The sequence below is a fragment of the Vicia villosa genome, linkage group LG4 (genome assembly GCF_029867415.1).
Source record: "Vicia villosa cultivar HV-30 ecotype Madison, WI linkage group LG4, Vvil1.0, whole genome shotgun sequence".
In the NCBI taxonomy this organism is placed as follows: Eukaryota; Viridiplantae; Streptophyta; class Magnoliopsida; order Fabales; family Fabaceae; genus Vicia; species Vicia villosa.
Genome location: NC_081183.1, coordinates 62,854,572 through 62,863,921, shown reverse-complemented (window position 1 = coordinate 62,863,921; position 9,350 = coordinate 62,854,572).

The following is a 9,350-nucleotide window of genomic DNA, read 5'->3' as shown; positions in this document are numbered from 1 at the left end:
CAATGAAATTAGTTGCATATACAAAAACGAAAATAAAACTCATATGTACATGAAGAGCTTTAAGTGCTTTATACGACTCTCATATGTCTATATTTAGAGCTCAATCTTACTCTATAATGTTTGAGGAGATGATTAGAAGTGTTTATTGGTATTGATATTGATTGGAAATTTGAATTTGAAAATTACAAAGTATATGCAAATTTTGAGAATTTTTGTGATATTTCTTGCTATACTCTTGCCCTATTTCGTGTGTCCCTGTTGTGGAGGTATGCTGCTCCTTTTATAGCCCATAGGCTGCTTGGAAGTGAAGCAAGAAACTTGGTTGCCTTTGTTGAAAGTTTTGGTTCTTTAATAATAAAAAACTTTGAATTTTTGACCAAGCCTTGACTACATTCAATGCTCTTGCCTTGGGCATCAATCTTCTGCAGAAAATTGAATACTTTGGAGGTGAGTCATGCTTGGAGATCAAGCCACCAATTATCCATGCAATTTTCCTTTAATTTTAATCTTAAAATAAGATAAAATTATGTCAAAAATGGATAATATAGATGTGGGCTTTGTCTTGGTCGTGGGAGGCCCATAATATCATGGCAAAGATGTTTGGACCATAAAAACTTGGCATCTTTTGGAAAAAAAACATTTTTGAGCAATGTTGATTTCATGCATTTTCCCAAAATTTAGCCAACTTCAACAAGGTGTGAATCCTTCAATTTTTGTCATATGAAGGAGATCTTGCACTTTTTGGAAACCTCAAAGAGTCCTCTAACCAATGTCTTTGGTCTCATGTCAAAATGATATTTGGTTCTCCTTGTGTGTCCTTTTGAAAAAAGTGTCTTTTTGTTGACTTTGAAAATGACCTGTAATGTCTTTGGCCATATTTTTCAAATGGTGAATGCAATGACCATGGGATCAATTGCATTTGAAAGATAATTGAATTTCCTTCAAAATGAGCTTTGGTTGGCATTTTTTGGATGAAGGATGAGAGAGTTATGATCAGTCAAAGTTGAGTTGACTTTTCAGGCAAAAACCCTAATTTTGAATCTTAGGGTTTTGTTGATTTTTGATCTTTCCTTGATGAATTGTGATCATCCAATGATCAAATGTTGAATCCTTTGACAAAATATGGATTTTGACAAAAAATTTCATTTTTGACTGTCAGTTGACTTTTTTGGTCAAACGGGTCGTCTGTTGACTGTTTGAGCTGCTGACGGTGCGTCTGAGTGAATTGAAGTTTGAAAATTTGTATGATGGTACTTTGAGATGTATGGATGTATATGGAATCCACTTGAGCTCTCAAAACTTGTTGCTCCTGTTAAAACAAGAAAAACCCTGATTAGGGACTGTCTGTATAGGAGGCAGTTAAGCGTACCTGATTTTTGTGCAGTGCTGAGTTTCTGCTAATCGTGTGATATTCAGAAGACTTCTAACACAAAAATCTTTGAAAATTTGAATTGTGAATGATTGATTTGATTGATTGTACAAAACACTGAGAGTTGTACTGTCTGCAGTTTGTCTGTCAACTGACTGTTCGTGTACTGAAGCAGCAGTTAAAGTGAAAAAGTCAACTGTCAAAGTTAATTTTCTTTTCTTTTTTGTTGTTATTTTTGTCTTTGTTTTGTGTGAAGCATGAAAATTTATTTACATGACTTGTTAGAAACAGAAACATAATAAATAACTGATATTTACGGTATGCGGGCAAAATTACCGATAATAACCTGAAAATTGTTTACTGCACAGAAATAGAAATATTTGACTGGCAGAAAATACACAAAATATTATCTTAGTAATTAAGCAATATTATGACAACTAGTACAACATTTAATACTGACAGTATAAATATTACATACTATATTGAAAAGTACGACGAATAAACGGTACGTTTAAGAAAATAAGAAACACGACAAATTTTAAAAATGACGGTTGACGAACCATGCTATGATTAATAACATGTAGAGGAGTGGGAGTGCAACCATTGCAGGTCCACACTTCTCAGGACTGTGTAGGCAGAAGAAAGTTGTGATCACCGTAGCAATGGTGACGACTGTAAGAAGCAGTGTTTCTATCCATTTTGCCATTCTTGCTAGGGAAGAAGAAAGAAAATGGATGATGAAGTAGAAATTTGAAAGATGATTTAGAATTTGATGTGAGATTTGTGGGAAGAATGAGAGGTATTTATAGAATGGAAAGATGATAGAGACGTTGGGGAATGATGTGATTCCGTACAAAAGGAAATTTGAGTGGTAGTGAGATTTGAAAGAAAGTGTAAGGTATTGTTGGGAAAAGAGAGATGGATAGAATAAAGTTGAGATTTGAATTTGAAAGGATAGATTTGAAAAGATTTTGAAAATAATGGAATATAGCACAAAAGTTAGTGGGAAAACAAAAACAATTGTTACCAGTACAGTGTGAGTTTCCTGCTTTTGCGCCTGCAAAAAGATTTAACCCTGCATGAACTGTGTTAGTACTATTTATCTGTAAAATAAATAAATAGTATTTGTGAAGTAAAGAACAGTATTTGGCGTTTGCGTAAGAATAAATTCCACTGTAAGCCAAGTTACTGTGTAAGAAAAATTCTGAAAACCAAGTTCTTCATATGTCAGGATATTTTGAAAAAATCCATGTTTATATGAGACTCTTAATTTTCATATTGAAACTTTCCTGAAAAAAGAAGTGGGCAAATTTTGGGGTATAACAGGGTGTGACATAGTAAAGTTTTTACTAACCTTAATATTATTATTTTCATAAAATAATAAAGGATTGGGGAAAAGAAAGAACGTGAAAGAACAGAAGTTTGGGAACGAGGAACGTGAAGGAGAACTGAAGAGGAGAGACCAAAGATCAAGAATTTGGCTAAGGTAAGGGGGACTTATCTGATTATCATCTATTATCGGGTTAGGGGATGATAATACTGAATAGATGTAGAATTCGGGTCGATTGAGTCATATGATAGGTTTAGGGATTGAGTTAAATAGTATGATGTTTGATCCCTATGTTTGAATCCATGATGTCTGCGTTGTTATGGTCTCAATTGATGTGTAATTAGTGTATTATGAGTTGTATTTTGTGTTGTTTGTGCATTCCATTTTCCTAGGTTTGTACAGGTATGAATTGGGTGAGTTTGGAATGTGTAGAATGCTGTTTTCTGCAGGTTGGGGTTTCTGAAATTACCGGTTCGCGCCGCGTACATAGGGTGCGCCGCGAACAGGTGGGCAGAATGCCAGGATGTGATGATACGTACAGGTCGCGCCGCGTACCTGTGTTGGCGCCGCGAAGGCGTAACTTTTTCTCGCTTCGCGCGCGCGTGCAGATGTTTGCGCCGCGAATCGCTTGGCAGAGAGCCAAGGATTTTTGGAACGCTCAGTTCGCGCCGCGAACTAAGATGGCGCCGCGTGCTGTTGATATTTTGAGATATTTTAAAAGTTCAAAGATGCATAACTTTTTAACTGTTGGTCCGTTTGATGTGCCGTTTCAAGCTAAACGAACCTTATAGAATAATCTATATGATGATGATTGATTGGTTTTAGAATGATGAAAATACATGTATACTATTTCTTATCGACGATGATGATTGGTGCAAGTACGTGTATGTTTTATATATGATGATGATGGAATTGTGATTGAATGATGTTAATATATATGAACATACTTGTGTTAGACGCTGGCCTGAGGATCTAGAGGGGGGGTGAATAGATCTTACGCAGTTTTTCCGGAATTATTACGAACTAGAGCGAAAGCGGTTCTGAATCGACTTGCGTCTATTCCGGACCGCTATTGCAAGGGTCGTATATGTTACAAAACCACAAGATAATTGAGATTAACGATGAAGTGATATGTTATCGAATCAATACGTTTCACAACTGAAAGTCAATTAACTTTTAGATTGACAAACTTTGATTTGCAATGCAGTAATAGTGGAATAAGCAAAAAGACAAACACTTGGTGATAATGTTCAAATTGATGCTAATTCAAGGTGTGGTGAATTGTGATGTTTATGCAGAACTTTAATTCACAATTTTAACACTTGAATCGTTAATCAATTTTGCAATTATACCAATTATGAACAGAATGTAAATGAAAAGGTAAAAGCGACAAGAACACGATATTTGTTTAGGCAGTTCGTCGATCGTCCTCGCTACGACTACGTCTGCCCCCAATTCCAAATTGAAATTGGGAAATCTTTCATTAATGTTGAAAGCAGTTTATACAAAGAAGATAACAAAGCGATAAACGATAAACCACTTATGTCGATCCTTTGAATCTTCTTCCCCCTTAATCTTGAGCAAGATCAAGGTTATCCAAGAGTTTCACTTTGATTCCTTTCTGCAGTGTCTTGATTACTTGAACCCTTGTTCCTCAATCGTCACACTCAGCCGAATCCTCGATGAAAACCTCTTGATAAAAACCCCCAAGAACCACCTGTCGTGGAGGACAAAACCCGCAGATTTTATTCACCAAAAACCCCACAAATCTTCACCCACTAGGAATCTTCAATTCCGTTCCATGGACGTTATCGAACTCATCACTAACCCTCAACGCAAGAATGATTATGTGTAATTGTGTTGGAGATGATGAAGAACGAAGATGAGAAGCCTTTGTGTATCTTTCAGTCGTTGGTGTTTGATGCAATGAATGAACACTTGATAATATATATGAGTGCCTATCAGTTGGAGCCAAGAATAACAGACATTTTGGCCTTTTTGATCAGTTAGGTCGACCTCTTGTAGAGCTTAGGTCGACCTAGCAGAGATGCATTAACTGGAAATGATTTTGCTCCCAGTTAGGTCGACCTGATTTGGAAGTAGGTCGACCAGAATCCACTTCAGATGCGTTTTGGAGACATTTCCTCACATTAGGTCGACCTAGTTGTTGTGTAGGCCGACCTAGCAGAATGATATGTAATTTTCTTCATTTTAGGTCGACCTAGTTTGATGTGTGGGTCGACCTAGCAGAAGTGTGGGAAATTTTCTCCATTTTAGGTCGACCTAGGTTGACAGTAGGTAGACCTACCTGCTGCTTTTCTGCATTTTTCTTATTTTGCTTGTGTTGGGTCGACCTATATGCATAGTAGGTCGACCTGCTCTGTTCCAAATGACCAATGCTTGCTTTTCCTTGAGTTCTTCTACTTGTGCCTTGTTGCTTGTATGATAATTGTGTTTGCCATGAATCAAAAACATCTTTGTGATTGTGATCTTGTATTCACATACTCCCCCTTTTTGATGATGGCAAACCGATAGTAGATGCTTTGGCAGTAAGTAATGAAGGCTCAACAAGGCTCCCCCGTACACTCAGCCTCTATAACAAAGCTCCCCCGTGCACTCAGCATCTATCTCCCCCTTTGACAACATCAAAAGAGAAACAAAGAAACAAAAGAGGAGAGTAACGATAGAAAAGAAATAGATAAAACTCGAGCATTCATAGTAGTATGTAAGAGGTAGGTAAAAATATATAAAAGATCATTCCAACAGACATAAGATGCAAAAGCAGGACTGTGTACGTAAAGAGATATGCTGTGATTTAAGATGAAACATATACACGAGGAAGAGATATATATGTATGAAGTCACTATAAGCATGTGAATTGATAGCATATTATAGTATCAATGATATTTTTGGAAGTGAACAACAATCATGTTACCGTCTTCTCAGTGTGCAAGTGTCACCGTTTATGGAAGTCCTTAGTCATTGTGGAATGATGTCTGAGTTGATAACGAGCTACCTTTAAAAACAATGTTAGCTAGAGAATAATCAATATATAGTAATAAAGTAAGGAATAACTTTAAGAGGAACAAGCGTAGTTAGCCCAAATTAGAGATATCTAGTATCCCTAATTCCCTACGAATGTCGAAGTATTGCTCTGTTGCTAGAGGTTTGGTGAATATGTCGGCTAGTTGCTTCTTGCTCTCTATATGTTCAAATGTAACGTCTCCTTTCTCTACATGGTCTCTTAGGAAGTGATGCCTTATTTCAATATGTTTGGTTCGTGAGTGTAGGACAGGATTCTTGCTTAAGTTTATTGCACTTGTGTTGTCGCACATGATAGGTATATGATCAAGCTTAATACCAAAGTCAAGAAGTTGTTGCTTGAGCCATAATATCTGCGCACAACAGCTCCCTACAGCTACATATTCTGCCTCAGCAGTTGATAATGCAACCGATACTTGTTTCTTGCTATGCCAACTTATTAAAGAATTTGAGAATAGATGACATGTTCCACTAGTGCTTTTTCTGTCGGATTTGCAGCCAGCAAAATCTGAGTCGGAGAATCCTACCAAGTAGCAGTCATTTCCCTTTGGATACCATAGGCCATAAGTAGTAGTTCCACGTAAATAGCGCAGAATTCTTTTGACAGCCTTGAGGTGAGATTCTTTTGGACAAGATTGATATCTTGCACACATACACACACTAAACATAATGTCTGGTCTTGAGGCGGTAAGATATAATAGTGAACCTATCATACCTCGGTACAGTTGTACATCAACCTCTTTACCTTTCTCATCTTTGTCTAGGTTAGTGTTTGTTGCCATAGGTGTGTTAATCTCCTTCGCTTCACTCATTCCAAATCTTTTGAGCAGCTCTGTACAGTATTTAGTTTGACTCACAAACGTTCCATGACTGAGTTGCTTGATTTGTAGGCCAAGGAAGAAATTTAGCTCACCCATGAGACTCATCTCAAATTCACTCTGCATAAGCTTAGAAAAATCTTTGACAAGTTTTGCATTAGTTGACCCAAATATAATATCATCTACATATACTTGTACTAAGAGAACATCTTTATCCTTTCGTTTAATAAAAAGAGTAGTGTCAACTTTACCTCTAGAGTACCCTTGACTAAGAAGAAATTTACTCAATCGTTCGTACCAAGCCCGAGGGGCTTGTTTAAGACCGTAAAGAGCACGTTTCAGCTTATAAACATGAGTAGGATACATGTAATTCTCAAAGCCGGGTGGCTGAGCAACATAGACTTCTTCATTTATGTAGCCATTTAGAAAGGCACTTTTAACATCCATTTGGAATAGTTTGAAGTCTTTTGAACTAGCATAGGAAAGCAAGAGGCGAATAGCTTCGAGACGCGCTACAGGAGCGTATGTCTCTTCATAATCAATACCTTCCTCTTGATTATAACCTTGGGCAACTAATCTAGCTTTGTTTCTAGTAATAACACCGTTTTCATCAAGTTTGTTACGAAAAACCCATCTAGTGCCGATTACTTGATGATCTCCCGGATGAGGGACTAAGTCCCAAACATCATTCCGTTTAAATTGGTTTAATTCTTCTTGCATGGCCATTAGCCAATGCTCATCAAGTAATGCGTCCTTAGCGTTTTTCGGCTCAACTTGTGAAACAAAAGCAAAATGATGACAGAAGTTACTTATCTTTGAACGTGTTGTAACGCCTTTTGAGATGTCTCCTATTATGTTGTCAATTGGATGATCTTTCACATTTGTCCAAGCCTTTGGAAGTTCTTCATTATTAGAGATGCTTTCCTCTTTATTTTCATCATGAGACTCATCTTTCTCTTTCTCAGCATCTTTCTTTACAGTACTTTCATTCTCGTCTTCCTTATCTCTGACAATGTCTTTAGTGGATGGACCCCTTTTTCTTTGCTTGAAACTCAACGAAGAGAGATATGTCTCCCGTCATGTGTCTTGAACATCCGCTATCAAGGAACCACAACCTTTCGGCAATGTCAAGACATTTTTCAGCTTTCTTTTTCTTGTGTTGATGAGCCATAAAACATAAGTTTGCTACTTCTTCTTCATCGCTTGATGAGCTTTCACTAGATGAATCACTTTCCCATGCTATGTAGGCTCTTTTAGATTTATTATGACCTTTGCTTTGGTTCTTCTCTTTTTCCTTCTTAAGGTATGGACAATCCGGTTTGTAGTGACCGGCTTTCCCACAATTAAAGCAAAGCCCTTTGATTTTTCCCTTGTTGTTGTCATCTTGTTTGAACTTGTTTGATTGCTTTCTATAGTTGATCAAGCCTTTGTCAGAATGTTTTGCTCCATTTTTCTTTAGATATTTGTTGTATCTTCGCACAAACAGTACCATTTCCTCATCATCGGAGTCTTCGTCATTACTTGTATCACTATCCTCTAGCTCTTGTCTTGAGGTTTTGGAGCTAGAAGCTTTTAGAGCTATTGACTTCTTCTCTACCTCCTTCTCCATGTTCTTTTCTTTCTTTGCCCTTTTCTCATGCATGTCAAGGCATTTAAGGTGTTGTTCATGTTCCTCTAGTTTACCAAAGAGAGTGGTAATGTCTAAAGAGTTTAGATCATTTGCTTCCTTTATTGCTGTAACTTTGGGTTGCCATTCCCTGTTCAAACATCTTAAGATTTTGTTAGTAGCAACTGCATTGGAAACAGGTCTATCAAGAGAATTTAACCGATTTTTCAGGTGAACGAATCTCTTCTGCATGTTTTCGATGGATTCACCATCTTCAATGTGGAACAGTTCGAACTCTTGAGTTAACGTATTGATCCTAGCTAGTTTGACATCATCCATTCCCTCGTGGGCAACTTGCAATGTGTCCCACATAGCTTTATCGGATCTACAATGGGAAACGCGATAGTATTCATCAACTCCTAGAGCTGAGATTAGAATGTTTCTCGCTTTCCAATCGTATGCATATCTCTTTTCATCTTCAGCATCCCAAGTATTTTCTGGTTTTGGAACAACTGCACCAGCTGCATTTGTCATGGTGATCTGAAATGGACCATTGACAATAGCTGTCCAGATGTTCCTATCAATTGTATTGATATGGACACACATACAATCCTTCCAATAGCCGTAGTTTTCACCGTTGAAAACTGGAGCTCTATTATGAGCCCCTTTAGGTCCGGAAGCCATCTTTCCAATAAGTGTTTCAAGTAGCACGGAATTAACCAAGCTCTTGATGCCACTTGTTAGACGCTGGCCTGAGGATCTAGAGGGGGGTGAATAGATCTTACGCAGTTTTTCCGGAATTATTACGAACTAGAGCGAAAGCGGTTCTGAATTGACTTGCGTCTATTCCGGACCGCTATTGCAAGGGTCGTATATGTTACAAAACCACGAGATAATTGAGATTAACGATGAAGTGATATGTTATCGAATCAATACGTTTCACAACTGAAAGTCAATTAACTTCTAGATTGACAAACTTTGATTTGCAATGCAGTAATAGTGGAATAAGCAAAAAGACAAACACTTGGTGATAATGTTCAAATTGATGCTAATTCAAGGTGTGGTGAATTGTGATGTTTATGCAGAACTTTAATTCACAATTTTAACACTTGAATCGTTAATCAATTTTGCAATTATACCAATTATGAACAGAATGTAAATGAAAAGGTAAAAGCGACAAGAACA